Genomic DNA, 22,888 nt, shown 5'->3' on the forward strand with positions numbered 1-22,888 from the left:
CTCTGTGATATTTGAATTGTTTCATTCTGGATTCTTGTAATATTTTATCTTTGACTTGGGAGTTCTGGAATTTGGCTATAATATTCTTGGAGGTAATTTTTTTGGATCTCTTTCAGGAGGAAATCAGTGGATTCTCTCAATTTCTATTTTGCCCTCTGCTTCCAGGATATTAGGGTAAATTTCCTGTAGAAATTCTGTAAAAACGAAGTCAAGGCTCTTTTCCTGATCATGAATTTCAGGTATCCCAATAATTTTTAAATTGTCTCTTCTGGATCTGTTTTCCATGTCAGTTGTTTTTTCAATAAGATGTTTCATGTTTTCTTCTAGTTTTTCATTCCTTTGGTATTGTTTTATTGTTTCTTGATTCCTTGCAAAGTCATCAGATTCCTTTAGCTACAGTCTACAGTTGAAGGAGTTGTTTTCTTTAGAGAGCTTTCTAATCTCCTTTTACATAGGACCAATTCAGGGTTTTTTTTGGCAAGGCAAATGAGGTTAAGTGACTTGCCCAAGGCCACAGAGCTAGGTAATCATTAAGTGTCTGAGGTTGGATTTGAACTCAGGTACTCCTGACTCCAGGGCCAGTGCTCTTTCCACTGTGCCACCTAGTTGCCCCCCAATTCAGTTTTTTAAGGTATTCTTCTCCTCATTAATTTTTTGGACTGCTTTTTCCATTTGACCGAAAATGGTTTTTAACATGTTTTCTTCAGCATTTTTTGGATCTCTTTGACTAAGCTGCTTCCTTAGTTTTCATGTTTTTCCTGCATCTCTCTCATTTCTCTACCCAATTTTTCCTCTACCTCCCCCACTTGATTTTCAAAATCTTTTCTGAGCTCTGTCATACCCTGAGTTCAATTCCTATTTTTCTTGGAGGCTTTGGATACAGAATCTTGGACTTTGTCATCTTCTAAATGTATGTTTTAATCCCCTATGGGACCAAAGTAATTCTCTATGGTCAGGTTCTTTTTTTCTGTTTACTCATTTCCTCAGCCTGTATCCTGGTTTTGGTATGCTTCCTGAGTTTTTTTGAGTTGTTATTGGGACACCCCCTCAAGGACCTCAGTTTCTTCAAAGTCTTATGAGAGACTCTGACTGCTCTCCTGGCCTGTGCTTTGGCCTGTGAATGACCCCAAGCACACCCCTCTGCCCTGGAGCTGTGAGAAGAGTCCCTGCTCTGCTATGGTAGTATGGGGACCCAGGCCAAGGTCTGAATAGGACAAAGCACAAGAGTCCTGCCCAGGGATAGAGAAGAAGCCTCAACAGTCTCCCCCAACCCCTTACCTTCCATGGTCTGAGCTCTGTGGAAGCCCCTGCAGGGCAGCTCCATGCTGGGTGGATCTATGGGCCTGCTTCCCTTTCCTGGAATCTGGGCTGCACTAAGGGCCAAGCTGGCTTCCCATTCACTCTGGCAGAGGTGTTCATGCTAATCTTCCAAGTTATACTTGGTGTTCCCTGGGTTAGCAAGTCAGGAAATGGCTTCTGCTTCCAGGAACCAGTGTCTCCAGGGACCCAGGCACCCTGTGGGATGTTTCCTGATGGCTGAAGCTCCTTCTCTCATTCAGTGACCCTGGCTTCACTGCTTTCCCCCTCCAATCCCATGGAACAGAGCCTTCCCATGATCTTCCAGATTACCTTGGGCTGGGGAATTGCCTCACTGGATCTTTCTGTTGGTTCTTTCTCTTGAAAATTTAGTTAGAGTCACAATTTTAAGGTTTTTGAAAAATTTTGGAAGAGAGGTGCTGGGAAAGTCTGTCCTCATGCCACCATCTTGGATCTACCCCTACCTCTTCCCTTCTTGACATTCTCCCCTAGAGAAGATTCCATTCTTATAGCTTCCTCCTCTGCTTGGTGAGTTCTGGCTGACCTACACCATATGAGAGAGTTGGCAGACCATCTGGGTTCACTTCTTCCCCTGGTTCTTCTCATGCCTCTGCTCCTCCCTCTTTGCTCCCCCTAAACAAGCTTTCCAGCTCCATGTCATGTTTTGTCTGCCCACATTAGAATATGAATTCCTTAAGAGTATAGATTTTTTTTAACTTGTATTTGTATTCTCAGCACTTAGGAGAGTGCCTGGGAATACCTATCTCTCTATTCTTTATACATATCACTCCCTTCCATGCACTCTACAATCCAGCCATGACAGCCAATTCCTCATAGCTAATGTTGCAATACTTTCTCCCATGCCTGGAATTATTGCTTTCCCTTCCGCATCTAACTTGCAAAATCCCCAGCATCCTTCAAGACAACTCAGAAACAACCTTTCCTCTTGTTCTGCCAAGGACCAATTGGATATTTATAATATCATTCACAGCTCATACAAAATTATCAACTTAAAAATTAACCTACTATATTTGGTCAAACATTTAATTAATTTACCTTAAAAAATTCCTAGATTTATTGAATTTTGCATCCCACCTGTGGTTACCATTACAGAGCCAAACCAAATGATTTCTCTGCTGTTATATGGTCAGCAGACTGGACATTCCTCACCCCTGCTCTAGGGGTACCATCCATGTAGTCTATTCTATGTAAAGAAGCAGATTCACTTAGGAGAAAGGGCCCTAATTTAGGGGGTCATCTTGACTTTGCCATTTAGGACTTGGGAGACTTTAGGCAAGCTATCTCAGTCTTTAAGAAGTCATGAAAATCTCTGTGCCTTTGGATTGAATGCCCTCTAAGTTCCCTTCCAATCCTAAAATCTATGATTCAGTGAACTAAAACTAGACCTCAATCTAAGCCAATTTCCCTTAAGGAACTTCTCTTCCAGCCCACAAGTCTCATTAGTTGCTTTGCTTCTATCCCTGATTTTGGCTGTACCCTAGTGATCTCTTGCAACACTGCCCCAATCTGGTGAATATTTGATATGCAGGAAGTTATTCAGAAAATCATAGAATGTTAGAAAAGCATCTCAGGAGCTATTAAATCTAAACTCTTAATTACAAACAAGAAAACTGAAATTTAGTGACATATCAAATAATATTGCAAACTCCTTGAAGACAGAGAGACTGTCTTTTGCCTCTTTTTGAATTCCCATAGTAGGCAATTAAGAAAAGGTAATTAATTGATTGGTTGTACTAGTATTAAGCAGCAGAGTCAGTGTTAAATCCACATCTTCTGACTCAAGCTTGAGCTCTTTTCCCACTCTCCCACTCTATCACTTCTACCAATGCAAAATAAAAAATATCATAGACTCTGAAGCCGTTCTTACGAATTTTCCAAAATAGGAGAAATCCCTGAGAATCTTAGAAACCACCTGGCCTGCCCCTGAGAATAAAGGAATATCAGCAATTACTGTTTCCCCTTCTGCTATGGATCCCCTTTTGAGTTCTTTGGAACCATCTCCTTCTACCAGAATTTCAGAAGATCATTTGCATTTCTGTAGCAGCTTTCAAGTCCCTAAGTGAAAAATATGTCTTTTATAGAAACTAAATCTCTTCCAAAAAGCCTTCAAAGTAACAGGAGACTACTCATACCACTCTCCCTCAAACTACAAGACAGTCTCCTTTTCACCATTTTCTTCCCCCTCCTCCTCCTCCTACAATCTCCCACATTCCCCTTCACTCCTCATCCTCCTACCCATTAGTAGCTTATTCTGTATTTCCAATCACAACATGCCACTTGGGGCTAAAATGCTAAGAAATCCTGCTGCTGTTTGCTTTCCTCTAATGATGAGAAATAATCCTGATTGCTATTGTCTCATCACAAGGCTTGCCAAAGAGGGAAAGTCATTGCAGGAGCTGAGCTGAAATCCTGGGTCCAGAGAGATTCCATGATTAAGGGGAAGATCCAGAAATTAATTAATGATGAGACCAGATTAAAGAACCAGTGCATATCAGTTTGTTTTTAGGATCATGTAGCTTGAGGCCAGTGTAGCCAGTAATATTGGTCATCTTTACATCCTTCTGTGTGTTAGCCTCACAAAAAGAGGGCACTAATGACTTAGACATCTACACCAATTTGATGATACTGAATACTTGAATGAGATTTTCCAATTGCTGCTGAACTGGAATCTAGTTCCCAAATGACTCTTCAGTTGTGAGTCAGCAAATACCCTAGATGATTATTACCCTCAACTATACTCATAGGAAGTTAGGTTTTTCTCTCTCTCATTGTATAAATCCATGTTTTCTACTACCAACTAAGGATTTTCTCCTTTTATTGAATGACATTCCATGATTTATAATTTACAAAACATTTTCTTCATGAAGTCCCTGAAACATAGGGTGGCATCATTTTTATTACTATTCCCATTTTACCTAGGAGAAAAATGAAGCTAAGAATGAAGCAGCTTCCCAGATCTTGCATTGCTGGTAAATGTCATGAATCAGAATTTGAAACAGGTTTCTTTCATGCACGACCAACGTTCACTCTGCTATACCAGATTGCATCTTTTGTATTAATATTCAGGACATCTTAGTCTAGACCAAAAGTTAACAACACATTTCTATTTGAGTCATTCTCTTTGGCATTAAATTATTGTTGTTCAACCACTTCAGTTGTATTCAACTCCTCATGATCCCATTTGGAATTTTCTTGAAATACCAAATGGTTCCACCATTTTCTTCTCTAGCTCATATTTGCAGAAGAGAAAACTGAGGTAAACAAGATTAAATATCTTGTCTAGGGTCACATAGCTAGTAAGTGCCTGAGACCAGATTTGAACTCAGAAAGATGAGTCTTCCTGACTTCAGGTCTGGCATGCTATCCATTTCACCACCTGGCCCCTTTACATTTGTGTTCATATTTCAGATATGTTATAGAACAATGGTGTCAAACCAATTTAAATATTTCTGCAAAGAACATAGTGACTTAGAAAACTACATGTTAAAATTATCTATGTTCCATATTATTGTATTTATTTATTTATTTAGTTCAATATTTATTCAATATTCCTCAATTACATTTTAATCTGGTTCTGGTTACACTTGGGAATGGTCATTGTTTAATTCCTCTATGGTAGAGATAAGCAGAGATGTGTTGGTAAATATTTAACAACCAGCTTCCCCCAAGAAATGTACATAAAGCATACTTTTAAATTTAATCTGCATTAATAATTCCTCTATCACTTTCCTAAGCCTAGGCAATCAAGAAAAAAATCAAATTCCAGTTTGTAGAATTTGCCAATTTCCAAGACATAAATGTTCATAGTGAAAATTTAACAAGGCTCTCAATAAGATTTGACTTCAATATTGCCCTAGAAATAGCTCATTAGTAACTCTTTTAACATAGGTCTTTAGCCTCATTCATTCAACAATTTTTGTAGTATCTTTTCTGAGCTACAATCCCAACTCAGCACTCACTAGTTCTTAGTTTGGATCTTTAAAAGATGAATACTCCCAGGTTCAACTTGAAAACTAAGGGTTCTTTTCAAAAATTTTAGTTCATAAGTCTCTTGACCCTTTATGGTCAACAAGTGAATATAATTAGCAATGGCATTTACCAAAATGCCATAGTAAGAACAAGAGTTAGAAAACATTCCCTCTACCACCACAAAGCATGAGTTCTATAGGTATACATAATTCTCATGGAAAGAATGAACAAAAACTTAGATTACAATGATAAGGTAAGACCAAGGCCACAGATGTCTTCAAGGCAAATCATACCTTAACACTGTGACCTTGACAGAAATAGGGAAATTAGGAAAAAAAGGTTTTGGAGGAAAAATAATGATTTTAGATTGGAACTTAATGAGTTTGAAATACTTCTAGTTTGTGCCCATGGAAGTGTCTGGCAGGCCACTGGTGATGTGGTGATGGAGTCATCTGAATAAAGGTGAAGCTAGAAAGAAGAGAAAGCAAAAGGATGACAGAATCAAAAATCAAAAAGATCCTGACAGCCTGAAGCAATGAGTTTTATATAATAACATGAAATTTATCAAATATGAAGTTTTCTTCGATTTTAACCATTATATAAACAGTATAAAATGGAAGAGAATTGGCTTATAAATGATGCTTCTGGCAAAAATCCAGAAGTGAGTTGATTCAATATGTGTCAATAGTTGATTGTGTTGGTCAAGATAGCTAAGACAATTTTAAGATGCATTAGAAGAAGAATAGAGCCCAGATCAAGCAAGATGATTGTTCTACTGTCTTCTGCCCTGGCCAGATTGCATCAAGAACACTGTTTTCAACCTTAGGCATCATGTTTTAAGAAAGGAAAAAAGGATATTGACAAACTAAAGCATACACAAAAAAAAAGATGACAAGAAAACTGAGGAATATACAAACCAATGACTTAGAGCTAAGGGACAATGAATATGAAGATTTAAGAGACATACAAAAAGACACTGAAAGAAGATTTTTGCAATCTATTGGGGTCTGGAGAACAGACCTAGGACAAGAGGCTGAGACTGAAAGGCGACCACAATGGGAAACCCCTGGAGTTTATTAATAAGACTGGTTCTTCCAGAGATGACTCCTTTCTGTTGTGTTCATGTATAGGCCAGGATAAGAATAAGTTATGTGGTGTTTTTTAAGATGTTTCCATTAAAATTCATTTCATGAGGGTTTAACAAAGGTAGTCTAGCAGATGGTATCTCTTTTTCCTAGTTTAAAATTAAAAAACCTAGAGATGCCTTGCCTATAGACCTCCAGCAAAACAAAAGGGAATTTAATTATTTGATTACCTCAAATTACCTTTGTCTGGTACATGGTGCTCTAAGAATTTGAATCAAAACTAACACATTACATATGATTTAAGGGCTGTGTTCTGGCAACTGAAGTTTAATTGGAAAGATCATTCACTGGATAAGGAATCAGGAGATCTGTGTCCCAGTCTTCTTCTGGCCAATTAATATGTGATCTTAGGTAAGACTCTTCACCTCTCTGTAAATGAGATAGTTGACCTAGAAGAACTCTTCAAGTTCTAACCACCTATGAATTTTTATGAACACATCTGGTAATGCCCAATTATAATAGTCTTGATGAATATTTTCCAAATTACCATTTTATCTCAAACCTAAATAGGAATCAAATTAACAATTCAAACCAACAGACACACAATACATAGCTCCATATTTGGTACTAGAAATACAAGGACAAAAAAAAAAAGATATAGCCTTTGCCTTCAATGAGCTAACAATCCATTGGGTTTGTAATATGTGTATAAATAATATGCATTGTAATGTGTACAATATTGTAATATGTATACAAATACAATAAGTGTACAAATAAATTCAGTCCTCAAAAACTAAGGATGGAGAGCTCTGCTGGGATACTTAAAGAAGATATACTGAAGGAAATGGTCTCTGAACCCAGTCTGAAAGGAACATAAAGATTCTGAAGGAGAGAGATGAGTAGAATTGACTTTTATAAATTCACAGAGGAAAGACTTCAAGTTTGGAGAACAATTAAGCAGTTCGATTCAGCTTGGACATAGAGTTCAAAGAGGAGAGTAGTATGAAATGTGACCACAAACCTAAGTGGAAGCTGATCTGTGGAGGGACAAAAATGCCAGGCTAAGGAATGTGTATTTTATCTTTTGGGGGGGAAAGGAACCAACACTTATTGAGTGCCTACTATATTACCAGGGCATCTGGTTGGCACAGTGGATAGAATATCAGGAGTGGAGTCAGACTCATCTTCTTGAGTTCAAATTTGGCCTCAGACACTAGCTATGTGACCCTAGACAAGTCACTTAATCCTGTCTGCCTCAGTTTCCTCATCTGTAAAATAAGCTGGAGAAGAAAATGGCAAACCACTCCAGAATCGCTGAAGAAAACCCCAAATGGGATCACAAAGAGTCAGGCATAACACCACAAAAAACAATGAGAACATACCCAGACTAAGCCCTTCTACAAATATTATATCATTTGACCCTCACAACAACCTTGCAAGGTAGATGCTATTATTATCATCATCCCCACATATTAGGTGAGTAAACTAAGGCAGACAAAGGTAAAATGACCACCCCAGTTTTACCCTGGATAGTTGGTATCTAAGGCCAATTTTGAACTCAGGATTTCCTGACCCTAAGTCTGACAATCTATCCACCAAGTCAATCTAGCTGTTTCTCTAGGTAATGGAGAGCCACTGAGTTTTTGAGTAAGGGGGAGACAGGATCTTAGGAAGTTTATTTTGGTATGTTTGGAGGACAGATTGGAGATAGAAAAGGCAAAAAATAGGAAGAGGAATTAGGAGGCTTTTATGATAATTCAAACAAAAAAGGAGGAAGGGCTGACTTAGTTTTAGCAGGGAAGGGGGAGTACTGATACAAGAGATGATGAGAAAATAGAATCTCCAGACCTGAAAATGATTCAACATAGGGAGAAAGAGTCAGAGAGGATTCTGAGGTTATTAACCCTGGAAGTCTGAAAATATGACAAAGTTCTCTAAAGAAATAGGGAAAGTTGAAAAAGGAAAAATTTATGGAGGAAGTTTATGAATTTCATTATAAAAATATAATAAAAATAAAAAATATTAAAAATATTTTAAAAAGTAAATGATAAATGTTGGAGGGGATGTGGGAAACTGGGATATTAATGCACTGCTGGTGGAGTTATGAACTGATCCAACCATTCAGGAGAGCAATTGGGAATTAGGCCCAAAGGCTATAAAACTGTATATACCCTTTGATCCAGCAATACCACTACTAAGTCTATATCTCAAAGAGATCATAAAAAGGGAAAAGACAAAAATATTCAAAAATATACAAAAATATTTAAAGCAAGTTCTTTTTGTAATGGCAAAGAATTGGAAATTGAGGGATGCCCATCAATTGGGGAGTGACTAGACAAATTTGATACATAAATATAATGGAATACTATTGTTCTATTAAGAAATCATAGGGGCAGCTAGGTTGTACAATGGATAGAGCACTGGCCCTGGAGTCAGGAGTACCTGAGTTCAAATCCAGCCTCAGACATTTAATAATTACCTAGCCATGTGGCCTTGGGCAAGCCACTTGACCCCATTTGCCTTTCAAAAACCTAAATGAGCAGGAGCGGCTAGGTGGCACAATGGATAGAGCACCAGTCCTGGAATCAGGAGTACCTGAGTTCAAATCTAGCCTCAGACACTTAATAATTACCTAGGTGTTTGGTCTTGGGCAAGCCACTTGACCCTATTGCCTTGCAAAAAAAAACTAAAAAGAAAAAAGAAAAAGAAATCATGAGCAGGTATATTTCAGAAAAAACTGAAAAGACTTACTTGAACTAATGTTGAGTGAAGTGAGCTGAACCAAGAGAACATTGTGCACCTTAACAGCAACATTTGTATGATGAACAACTTATGATGGACTTAGCTCTTCTCAGGAAATATAGTAAATAAAGACAATTCTAAAAGACTTGTGATAGAAAATGCCATTCACATTCAGAGAAAAAATATGGAGTTTAAATGTAGAGCAAAGCATACTATTTTCACTGTTTAAAATTAGTTTCATGTTTTTTTTTCCTTTCTTTCTCTCATGTTTTTCCCATTTTCACTACATAACTAATATGGAAAAGTGCTAAGCATAATTGTACATTTATAAACTAAAAAAAAAGAAAGAATTTTTCAAATGAGTCATTCACATTATTGTTGAAGAGGAATAACAAGATTCCCTCCATCTTAAAGTTAAAAAAGAACCAATAGGATAAGTCCATCTTTATGAGCTCCCATGAATGCTTGTAAAGTAAATTGTGTTAGAATAAAAAACATAGCAACACAGAATTGGAATGAAAGCATAGAAATCACAAAATGTTTTAACAGTTTTGCCATTTTTCCACTATTGCTTAATTTATTCCCCCTTTAAATCTATTTTTTAAAAATGGAAAGCTCTGTGTTATAAGATCAGAACAGTACTCAAAACAATCTGGCTTTGTGTCCCTTGTTTGTTCAAATCCCTTGGCTTTTGTGACTGTCTCAGCCTGGTTCTTAAATAGAATAAAATAGTTGTTACTTCCACAGGCATTTGCTTTTTAAAATGTATATCCAATTTGAAACACTTTTCTTTCACTCTTTGTAAAGGAATTTCAAGCATCACCCCAGCTCTATCCAAGGAAAAGTGAAATGTAACCATATCAAGGTGTCCAATACATCCCTATGGACTTAAATAGAATCTATACAATTTAGACACTTAGTTTCTAGATCCTATCAGGTTGAATTAACTGCTGCATGATAAATAATGGAGGGGTGTCCTAGAGCAAGCTCCTGAAATCAAGCTGATGGTTAAATGTTCACTGAAAATATTTACATTTCAGAAATCAGCAAATACTACAAATCAAACTTTGATGTATTGTTACATTGATTTCCTAGACTTAAGAAAGCGATGAAGAAAATTAATTATTAAATTAATGAATATTAAATGAATATTAAACTTTAAAGTATATCATTTTCACAGTTTATTTCCCTATCAACTTGCTGATTGTTAAACATTTACAAGCACATCCCTGCCTGACTTCCAACAAAACCCAATTCTAATGCCTCCTTAGAGTACAAAAGTTAACCCTGGATTCTTGAAAGTTCTGGCTATGGAATTCATATTCTGGAAGGTCCAGTCAAAATATAAAAGTTTTCATTTTGGATCCAATGATAAACTGCATGGCTTTAGTCCAAGGGCCAGCCTCAGTAAAAATAAGCTGATAAAGTCTTGTCAGGAGGTTGGCTACAGGGTGAAGAATGTTTCACCCAAAGTTCCTTGTAGAAAAACTGAAGTCAACATTGCTAGAGAGAACAGACATTCATGGAATGATCAAGGCTCTTGAAGAATTGGCATGGAGCATTTTCTTCAACAACAAGAGCTCCATGACATATTCTTTTGTATCCATCATAATGTTTAGGATCATGGAATCAACAATTTATAGCTAGAGTCAACCTTAGAGGCTTCTAGATCCAGTGCATAATTTCAAAGATAAGAAAACTGAGGTCCACTGGGGCACTACTTCCCCAAGAAGTAATTGATAGGGGCTAAACCAGAATTTGAACCCAGGTCTTATAACTCTAAATCCAGGGTTGGTTTTCTTTTTTTCCAGCAATTTTCTGACTTCTTATTCTACTTCATTAAAAAAGTAAAAGAAAAACTCTCCCTTGGAATGGAAGCTACATTTTTAAACATGGGTCAATCACACTGCCACCAAATGTAATGACTCCCAAAATTCAATTTGCAATTGATGCCCAGCAGTATTTTGAGAATTAATTTGATGTAAATTAAATTACTCTAATGTACAATGTTATGAAGCAAGAGAATCTATTAGAGTAATCCTTCGGGGTCCTCTTCAAAATTCATTGAGAAAGAGATTTCTACTTTATTTATGGTTCCTCTTCAGCAGATGTGCATTTCCACTTTTTCAACCAAAAAGATTTCCAACACTCCCAAGTCAATAAACATTTGTTAAAGGGCCAAAATGTTTGGGGATTTTTTTTTCTGTATATTTTAGACTGGGTACTAGCTTTAACTTGAGAGAAGTAGCAATCCATCCCCATGATATATTGGCAGAGACAGGAGGAGTGGAATTTCTGTTCTGTTTGCATAATAACCCTTATCAAAAATGTATTGAGGCAGAGAAAAAGAACCCATTTTCCCTTTTTTTAGAAAAGAGATGTGTGTATATTCCCTCTTGATATTCACAGAAGAGAAAAGCTTAGGAAGAAATCTATGAATAATCTGAAATCCCAAATCTAGAGCAGGGGAATTAAAAGAACATTGTCTTCCTGAGATAATGAGCTTTTCAGCATGATTCTGAGGCTTTTGAAGCTAATAAGTTATACTAAATCCAGTGATCATAATCATGTTTTGAAAAGAAAATATCCAACACACCATACAAGTCTGATCTTAGATTAAAAGAAACCTCTGTGGAAAGACAAATAAAAGTTATAGTTATATCTAGCAAGAATAGGAGACATTCTTTAGAAGCATGAATCAATTAGAGATATTTGAGGTAAAAAAAATGGAATTTCAGATCACAGTTATGACCATCTTTCCTTAATGAGGTACAAATTTCTGAAAGAAAAGAAAATGCAGTTTTAGAGAACAGATAATATTATTAGTCAAATTTATAAAGATGAAGTAGTAAAACTGTTTTAGATAATCTAATAATTTTAGATAATCTAATGATTCAGTCCTACCTTTCCCTCCTCCCCCAAAAAAGTCACACAGTAAAATGCTTAAAATAATATTAATCTACTTCTCTATATCAGTATTATAGTCTACTATTCTTTAATTAAATAATTCAAAAAATTTATGAAGTCACCATGTTAAATATCAAGAGTATAAAGATAAAAATAATACTCCTTCCACTCAAGAAGCTTACCTTCTACTGGAGAATAAAACATAAACAAAACAGGATTAATATAAAATGCATACAAAGTAATTTTAATATGGAGAGAATGCTAACAACTGGAGAAATCAGAAAGCGAGTTACCTGATCAATACTTTAGGTGAAACTATGGATTCTAAGAGATGAAATGAAGAGTATTTCATTCATAAAGCTGTCTGTAAGAAAGCAAAAAAGTAAGAATGAAATGTTGTATAAGGGCAGACTTTTTTAAGAATGCAAATTGAATCCATGTTAAGTGAAAAATTACTAAAAACAAATTTTCCTTCCAGTCTGCTTTAAAAAGGAAAAGGAAAAGATAGCAAAGATGGCAAAAAAAAACAAAAACGGAAAATGACAAATGTTGGTGAGACTGGAAAAACAAGCCCATTAACACACTGTTGGTGGAGCTGTGAATTGGTCCAGTCACTATGGGAAACTTTGAAGCCATGCCCCAAAAGTGACTAAACTGGACATATCTTTTGATCCTCTACTGACACAAAGTCCTATTTTTGAGATCAAAGAAAGAAGCCAAGGACCCACGTGCACAAAAAACTTTACAGTTATACTCCTTTTATAATGGCAAAGAACTGGGGGGAAGGGACCTATCCATCATTTGAAGAATAGCTATTCAAACATCTTCAACAAGTCAGATGGTCATTAAAGAAAGTTCTCTCTGTTGCAATATTCTTCAAGGAAGGCTGTATAATTTTTTTCAATGGATAATTTTTGACATTTGAAAGAGAGCCTCTAAAGTAGCATTCTGTTCTATCAGTTCAATGATTTTTGAGATTGCTGTCAGTCTTCCCAAGGTCTAACACAGACATCTTCCTAAGGTGGATAAATTATAGCAGATGCCTTGGAAGCTATTTCAAGGTCAAGACTTTTCCTGATTGGAACACAAACCTCTCACAGAGAAATCCCTTGAGGAATTTTTAACTAAATACTAGAACCTCAGGTGGCTAGGTGGTGCAGTGGATAAAAGCACCGGCCCTGGAGTCAGGAGTACCTGGGTTCAAATCCAGTCTCAGACACTTAATAATTACCTAGCTGTGTGGCCCTGGGCAAGCCACTTAACCCCATTTGCCTTGTAAAAACCAAAAAAAAAAAAGAAAAAGAAAAAGAAATCAAATAAATACTAGAACCTCAACTGCCAAATCATAAGGTATTGGAATGGCAGGAGGCATATGAAGATTAAGACTACCCTCATCCCAAAGGTATTATAGATACTCTGTCTTCAATTTACCTTATTATATATTTGTGTATCCTCTAAATGCCCCTAAAATAAAATTTAAGATACTTTAAAGGAAACACAGGGCAGCTAGGGGGCATAGTGGATAGAGTGCCAGGTCTGTAGTCTAGTAAACCTGAGTTCGAGTCTGATCTTTGACACTTACTCATGTATGACCCTGAGAAAGTCACTTAACTCTATTTACCCTCAGTTTCCTCATCTGTAAAATGAAATGGACAAGGAAATGGCAAATAGCTCCTGTATCTTTGCCAAGAAAATTCCAAATGGGGTCACAAAGAGTCAGACATGACTGAAACAAATGAACAACAAAAGAGCAGAGACTATTACAGTTTGGTTTTTGTATCTCCAATGTCTGGCATAGTATCATGTTCAGAGTAGATACTTATTAACTATTGAGTTAAATTAAATCAAATTAATAGCTCGCTCTTTCCCTCTAAGAAATGGGGGGGGGGTGTTTCATTTCCTATCCCAGGTATGTTGCTCTAGGACTGGAAAATCAGAATTGGAAGAGACTTAAAAAAGTACAACCTTCTCATTGGATAGCTGACAAAACTGAGGCCCAGAGATGTTAAGTGATTTTTTCTAGGGTCATATAGAGGATAAATGATAGAGTCAGATTTTGAATACAAATCTTTTTTTTTAATTCCAAAGCCAGCTTTTCTATCCTTACCACAGAGAAGCAAGATGAGAGTCCCAGAATACAGAAGACTGAAAGATAAGTATTCTAAGGATTATTCTTTACTATCATATAATCATTATCAGTATTACACTCCTTTCTGCAATTTAGAAAATATGGATTTGGGGAATTGTTTTAAATTATTAATTCCTTACTTTACCTAACCTTGATTTCCAAATATATTCTTTTCCCTTTCTCAAGGAGTAAGCCACTCTTTGCAACAAACAATTTTTAAAAGTTCCCAAAACAGCAAATGTTCGATAGTAAGTGCAAAAGTTCAGATCCATAATCTCCCACCTCTGCAAAAAACAGAGGAAGGTACATTTTTTTCAACTCTACTTTTGGGCTAAGCCTAACCATTATACTTATACTACATTTTACTGTTCTTTTCATTTGTAATATTATAATAGCAATTTTGTATGTTGTTTTTCTGATTCTGCTAAAACCATGTATTTTTAAAGTAAAATTTCATATGGTATGGTCTGTTTTTAGCTAATTTATTATAGAGTACAGTGCATGAAAAGAGGGAGCAGAAAACATAAATCCAGTTTTCATTTACTGAAATATATGATTTCAGGTCTTTATCTCATACCTTTTGCGAATTTAGTTTTCAGAAATGAAAGGATAATATCAGGATTGTTTTATTTGCTCTTGTAAACCTAATGGAACATTCATCGCATCAAAACCCATACTGATATTGCATCTTCCCTTATTTTATGTCTTACATAAAATTATATGGGGTTTTTTTAAGGTTTTTTTGTAAGGCAAACGGGGTTAAGTGGCTTGCCCAAGGCCACACAGCTAAGTAATTATTAAGTGTCTGAGACCAGATTTGAACCCAGGTACTCCTGACTCCAGGGCCGATGCTTTATCCACTGTGCCACCTAGCCACCCCTAAATTATGTTTTTTTTTAAATCATTGTTCTCTAGATAAGAGCTGTGAGGATTTATGTTGAAGAATTATTATAAGTTTCTAATGCAAATTTTGTCCAAGTGGTTTGAGGATCTGAAATCTGTAATAACATATCTTGGTACAGAAGACCACAATGATGCAATTCGTGTGGTTTTCTTTCTATTGAGATGCTGTTATGAGCTGATTCAGAAGCTAAAATGTGACTCTATATGACTGGTATAGACACTGTCCTCTAAGAGCATGGGTAGTCACTGATTTTTGAAAAATGTTAGGAACCCTCCTGCTTATGCTGACTGGAAATATTGTCATTGTCTCTTGACTATTAATACCTTCTAGTTTTTTTGTGGCTGGTAGGGATGGGGCCTGACCTCAACTACTCCTCACCCATTTTCTATCTTCCATGGAAGATAGGATATAACAGTGGATTGGCCAAGCCCAGTCCTTATGAGCATGTCCAGAATAGAAGCAGATGGATTTTGAAGCATGGGCAAATATTCTGTAACTGCTTTCTAGTACATTCAACTATATGGTGAAAAGGCAGACTTCCAATTGGTTGCTAAGCCTGGGAAAGTTATTTAACCCAGTTTGCCTCAGTTTCCTCATCTGTAAAATAAGTTGAAGAAGGAAATGACAAACCACTCCAGTATCTTTGCCAAGAAAGCCCCAAAAGGAATCATGAAGAATCAGACTTGGCTAAAATGACAGAACAACAAAATGTCTAAAATGGTTTGTATTCAAAAGGCAATAACTAAGCAAGTCTCTTCCTCTTTCTTGCCTCACTGGTATTTGAGCAATGAAGATAAGGGCTAGGAACTAGAAGGTCAGAGAGGCATCTCTGGTCCTCTCTCACCCAGGGCCACCATGAATTCAAGAGTGAAAGGGGGCGGTTAGGTGGCACAGTGGATAAAGAACTGGTCCTGGAGTCAGGAGTACCTGGGTTCAAATCCGGTCTCAGACACTTAATAATTACCTAGCTGTGTGGCCTTGGGCAAGCCACTTAACCCCATTTGCCTTGCAAAAAAAAAAAATCTAAAAAAAAAAAGAGTGAAAGGCTCTATTATTATTATCTCTCTAATGTGTCCCTTCATTTTTGATTTTAGGTGAAGAAATTTTGAAGATGGTCTCAACTTTGTGAGCTTTGAAAGGTCAGAAGTACCAAAAGTCCAGGAGCTGGAATCCATGCTAAAAAAGAGAGAAAGAACATGCAACATAGTATATGGACTCCCCAAAGAGCAATCTGATTTATCCAGTACAGTGGCAACTACTCATTCAAAGGCTATATTGCATTTGGAAGTGAGCTTTGTGGGACAAATGTTTTGTAGAATCTACTTAATGTATTAGTCAACTCTTTCCAGAGACTAAAGTGATTATATATATATATATATATATATATATATATATATATATATATGAAAAGTGACTCCTCCAGTCTCCAGACAAGGGAAAAAAAGAGAATGCTTTGTACTTCTGCTGTTGCTATATATTCTAAGCAAATATCCCTTTGTAAAAGATAATTGAAGTTAATTGGTTAAATAAAACTAGTATGCTAATCAGTTAACATTGGGGATAACGCAGTGAAATGAAAGCCTGAGTTGGGGTGTAGGGCGTATTCAAGGAAGACTAATACCTCTGGAATGAGGACTATAGTAACCTTTTCAGAGTTGCTTTCCACCTTTGATGTCTACCTGAGTCACCTAACTCTCACCAGCAGCTCCAAGAAACTGTAGCATGTGCAGCAGGCACACCCTGGTAAACTGTTTCAGCCAGGTTGAGGGTAATTGAGGGGTTTCAAACCTTTAGGTGAGCTAGAGCTGTGTCTACCCCAAGCATGTGAAGGCTTCCCCTGGTAGAAAGGGCAGATGAGAACACTATTCCAAAGGCCATTAAGGTAGCTGAAGCAGGTGCTGTGGGGCACTTAGAGCTTGGTTAGAATCAAAGTTGCCAAAGGTCATCCAGTGCATCTAGAGTCACCATCAGATGTTTTGACTGTCTTATCACTGGACCATGGATGACTTTGGAAGAGAGAGAGCAATGACTGTGCACCTTTGTGCATCTCTGCTTCACATAAATCCAATTTTTGCATGAACCAAAAGACATCACTGAAACCACTTTACCATTTCTATCTCAAAATCCTGTGGCAACAGGTAAGTGATGAAGCAGTAGGTGAGATACACTGAGAGCTGTAATCACAACCCTGCACACAGGCAGTCCTAGGCCATAGATTTGTTTCCCCACTGAAAGCAACAGGGGAATTCAGCATCCCCCCCTGGAGTCTGAGCAGCCCTTTTAAGGATCACACTGCTCACCTCCTAGTGTGAGGAAGAGACTAGAAAAGATATCCTAAAAAATTGTCCACTTACCCTATTCTGGCCAGGTTACCATGACAAGTGGGGATCCTACCCTGTGGTTGAAACACAAAAAAAAAAATGTTCAAAAACTTCTTCAAAGAAGAAGACCATCAGAGCACAGAAGGTGTGCACATTCAGAGACAACACAAGATCCATAAATTGAACAGCTCTTGCTGTGAGAGAACTCAACAGGTATCAAATACAAATAGGAGCCTTGAATTAAACAATGCTGGCAAATGAAGGCAAGCTTACTGAAGCTGGAACTGGATACGTGTCTCTCCACAGAGGCTGCAATGAAAGGGAACACTGTGAAGGTAAGGTAGGTTTTGTAATCAAAGCTAATCTAGTCAATAGACTCATGACAATGATATTGTCATTTGTAGGGAAACACCATGCCACAATCATTAGTGCCTTTGCTCCCACCATAGATATGATGAACACTGATGAAGTCAAAGAAAACTTTAATGAAGACCTGGAGACTGTTATCATCAATGTACCAAAAGAAGATAAGCTTATAATTCTGGGTGACTTTAATGCAGGAATAGGCTCAGACTTTAAGACATGCAGGGAGTCCTTGGGAAGAATGGAATTGAAAACAGCAACAGCACCTATGACTGAAGACTTGTGCATCTCATGACCTTCTTATCACAAACATTGCCTTCCACTTACTTAAATGCATTAAAACTTCCTGGATGCACTCTCATAGCAGACATTGGCATCTAATAGACTATGTGTTTGTAAAGAGAAGAGTCAGGATGTGAGAATGACAGAGGCAATGTCTGGTGCAGTGCTGAAGTGATCACAGTCTCATCCTCTCTAAGTTTAATATTCACATTCAACAAAGCAGAAATCCCAAAACAAAATGACTACCAGAAGAATTGTCAAAAGATTAGTGTCTCTCTGAACAGAAAGTTTGTTGCTAACTTGGAGGAAAAGTTAACACACAGTTGGCAACAGTGGAGCAGAAAAAGAGTGGGCATCTTTCAGAAATCTTGTATACAGCACTACATTTGCTCATTTGTGACAGAACACTTGCAAACATCAAGACTGGTTTGATGAAAATGATGGGGAAATATAGAAGCTGATAAATGAAAAACAAGAACTCCATAGGATTTACCACCAGGATAGTTCATCCATTTCTAAGAAGGCAGCATTTAATTCCATCAAAAGTAAAATAAAAGCACAGCTTAGAGAGATGCAAGATTTTTGGCTGAGTAAGAAGGTAGATGAAGTTAATTTTATGCAGATAGTACAAGCCAAAGTGCTCTTATGATGCCCTGAAATCTATTTATGGGTCAAAGACATATGCTGCATCTCAACTACTCAGTGCTGACTGAGCCACAATGATTAGTGATAGGGACATGATCCTAGAGAGATGGGCTGAACACTTCCATAGTGTTCTTAACAGACCATCATCAATCAATGCAGAAGTCATTGCTTACCTCAAATTGAAGTCAATCCATCCTTTGCTGAAGTTCCAACTGAAGAAGAGATTTTGAATGTCATTAGGCTCTTTTCATGTGACAAAAGCCTGGTGCTGATTCTATTCCAGCTGAGATCTATAAGGAGGGGGAGTACATTACTCATCCAAAAGCTGACTGAAATTTTCCAGGTTATATGACATGAGGGGGTTAGCCCCCCAAAATTCATGGATGTTGTCATTGTCCATCTCCATCTTCTTTTCCAAGAAAAATGCCAAGAGTAGAACAGAGGTCTGTAAACAATGTTTACATATCTATCCAAGGCCTTTGATACCATCAGTCATGAGGGTTTATAGGAAATTATGTCAAAATCTACCTGAAAAGTTCATCAGTATTATTCATCAGTCTCATGACGGCATGCTTGCCTGGGTTCTGGAAAGTGAATGATGCTCTCAAGATTTCCTGGTCACCAGTGTAGTAAAACAAGGTTATGTCCTTGCTCCCATGCTTTTTAGCATTGATTTCAGCCACCATCAAACACCTTCATAGAGGATGAATATGGGACAGCAAGATCAGCTACCTAACTGAAGGTAAATTCTTCAACTTTAAAAAGGCCACAAGCCAAGACCAAAGGAGGGGGTATTGGTGCATGATCTTCTGATCACAGATGGTTTTGCCCTCAATGCAGCCTCTGAGGTTGATATGCAAGAAAGTATGAATTGATTCTCCGCTGTTTGTACTAACTTTGATCTAACAATCAACACCAAGAAAACACAGGTGCTCCATTAGCCATCATCCATATGCAAAACTATAGATTACAGCAAATGAAGAAGTTTTGAATACTGTGGATAAGTTCACTTTCTTTGGTAGTGTACTTTCCAGGAAGGTATGCATTGATAATGAGGTTGACATAGGCATTGCCAGTTCATATTTGGGAGATTCCAAAAGAAAATGTGGAAGAGAAGAGGCATTAGACTAAGTACCAAACTGAAAATCTACAGAGTCTGATCTCATTGCTATATGCCTGGGAAACCTAGCCTGTCTACCAGCACCATTCCAGGAAACTGAATTGCTTCCATTTAAATTGTCTTAGGAAGATTCTGAAGATAACCTGGAAGGAGAATATACTAGACACTTAGATCCTTTCTCAAACTAAACTGCCAAGTATTCAAACATTATCTCAGGGAGTACAACTATTTGGGGCTGATCCCATTGTTAGTATCCCAAATGTACACTTGCCAAAAAAGACTATTTTATGGAGAACTCACACAGAGCAAGTGTTCACAGGGCGGGTCAGAAAAAATGGTACAGGGACACCCTGAAGGTCTCTCTTAAGAACTCTGAAATCAGTTATGCACAGGACTATCCAACATGGCATTTCCTCATCAAAGAGGGAGCTGAGCTCTATGAAAAAGGCAGAATTGATGCTGTTCAAAAGTAACCACCCCGGACTATTTGTACCCAACCTGTGGTTAAACATTCTGAGCTTATGTTGGTCTGATCAGTCACAGTCAGACACACTATAATTTGTCTCTAACTTAGTGATGTCATTTTGGTCTTCTTCGATAACAAAGGACAAGAACCAAAAAAAAAAAAAAATAGTCAACCAATCATGTAAAGATATCACTGGTCTATCAGAGGTACCTTTAGAAGTCTGAGTGGAAGATGTAGCCAAACCCCAGGGACTCAGCTCATTTATGAGAATAGGAGTTGGGATAGGAGAGCCCAGAAATTTTGTATGGTCTGAAGAGGGAATAACACAAACATATATGAGAACAATGTGACTGTAAATGGAGAGATATGATTAGTTGTGGGTACCTTGGAAGAATATTGAAAAACTTTTCAAAATAAAATGACCAGGATAAAGCGATCACTTAAAAATGATACTATTAGTGATTTCCCTTCATTGGAGATCTTTTGTTGGAGGCTGAATGATCATCTCTCTTGTCAGAATTTTCCAAGTAATTCTTCATTCTCCATCAGTAGCTCTGACTTTCAATTTCTGTTCCTGTGATAATCTGTGTTATCTCTTGGCCTTTTACTCACCCCACTTTTTAGCTTCCTTTAATTTTGTTATCCTCCATTAAAATTTTATGCTCCTTGAAGGAAAGAACTATCTTTATTTTTCTTTAATTTTTAGCACAAATAAGATCAGGGGTGAAACAAGGGTGCCCATTATCACCACTACTATTCAATATTGTATTAGAAATGTTAGTGTCACAATTAGAGAAGAAAAAGAAATTGAAGGAATTAGAACTGGGAAGGAAGAGACAAAACTCTCACTCTTTGCAGATAACATGATGGTCTACCTAGAGAATCCCAAGAAACCATCCAAAAAAACTACTGGAAACAATTAGCAATTTTAGCAAAGTTGCAGGTTATAAAATAAACCCTCATAAATCCTCAACTTTTCTATATATGTCTAGCAAGATACAGCAGGAAGAGCTAGAAAGAGAAATCTCATTCAAAGTAACCTCAGACAATATAAAATACCTGGGAGTCTATTTGCCAAGGAAGACTCAGAAACTTTTTGAAAACAATTATAAAACACTTCTCACACAAATTAAATCAGATTTAAATAACTGGGCAGATATCAACTGCTCATGGATAGGTAGAGCTAATATAATAAAAATGACAATTCTACAAAAACCAAACTACCTGTTTAGTGCCCTACCAATCAAAATTCCAAAAAATTAATGAGTTAGAAAAATTGTAAGTAAATTCATATAAAGAAATAAAAAGTCAAGAATTTCCAGAAGCTTAATTAAAAAAAAGTTCAAAAGAAGGGGGCTTAGTCCTACCTGATCTAAAATTATATTATAAAGCATCACTCATCAAAACTGTTTGGTATTGGCTAAGAAATAGAGTGGTGGAGCAGTGGAATAGACTAGGTGCAAAAGCAGGAGACGATTATAGTAATCTGCTGTTTGATAAACCCTAAGAGTCCAGCTATTGGGATAAAAACTCCCTCTTTGATAAAAACTGCTGGGATAATTGGAAGTTGGTATGGAAGAAACTTAGATTAGACCAACACCTCACACCCTTTACCAAGATACGATCCAAATGGTTACAGGACTTAAACATAAAAAAACAATACTATAAGCAAATTAGAAGATCAAGGACTAGTTTACCTGTCAGATCTATGGAAAGGGGAGCAGTTTATGACTGAGGAAGAGTTGGAGAACATCACCAAAAACCAACTAGATGGTTTTGATTGCATTAAATTAAAAAGCTTTTGCACTGTAACCAAGATCAAAAAAAAATATAGTAAATTAGGAAACAATCTTTACAACTAATGATTCTGACAAAGGATTCATTTCTAAAATATACAGAAAACTGAGTCATATTTTTAAAACAAAAAGTCATTCCCTAATTGACAAATGGTCAAAGGATATGCAAAGGCAATTTACAGATGAGGAGATCAATGTAATTCATAGCCATATGAAAAATTGCTCTAAATCATTAATTATTAGAGAAATGTACATTAAAGCTTCTCCGAGATACCACCTCACACCTCTCAGATTGGCCAACATGACCAGAAAGGATAATGATCATTGTTGGAAGGGTTGTGGGAAATCTGGGACACTATTACACTGTTGGTGGAGCTGTGAACTCATCCAACCTTTCCGCAGAGCTATTTGGAACTATGCCCAAAGGGCAACAAAAATGTGCATACCCTTTGACCCAGCAATACCACTACTAGGTCTATACCCTGAAGAGATGATGAAAAAGGGTAAAAACATCACTTATACAAAAATATTTACAGCAGCCCTGTTGGTGGTGGCAAAGAATTGGAAATCCAGTAAATGTCCTTCAATTGGGGAATGGCTTAGCAAACTGTGGTATATGTATGTATGTCATGGAACACTATTGTTCTATTAGAAACCAGGAGGGACAGGATTTCAGGGAAGCCTGGAGAGATTTGCATAAACTGATGCTGAGTGAGATGAGCAGAACCAGAAAAACACTGTATACCCTAACAACAACATGGGGGCGATGTTCAACCTTATGGAATCACTCACTCCATCAAGTGCAACAATCGGGAACAATTT

This window comes from Macrotis lagotis, chromosome 8 (genome assembly GCF_037893015.1).
Source record: "Macrotis lagotis isolate mMagLag1 chromosome 8, bilby.v1.9.chrom.fasta, whole genome shotgun sequence".
NCBI lineage: Eukaryota > Metazoa > Chordata > Mammalia > Peramelemorphia > Peramelidae > Macrotis > Macrotis lagotis.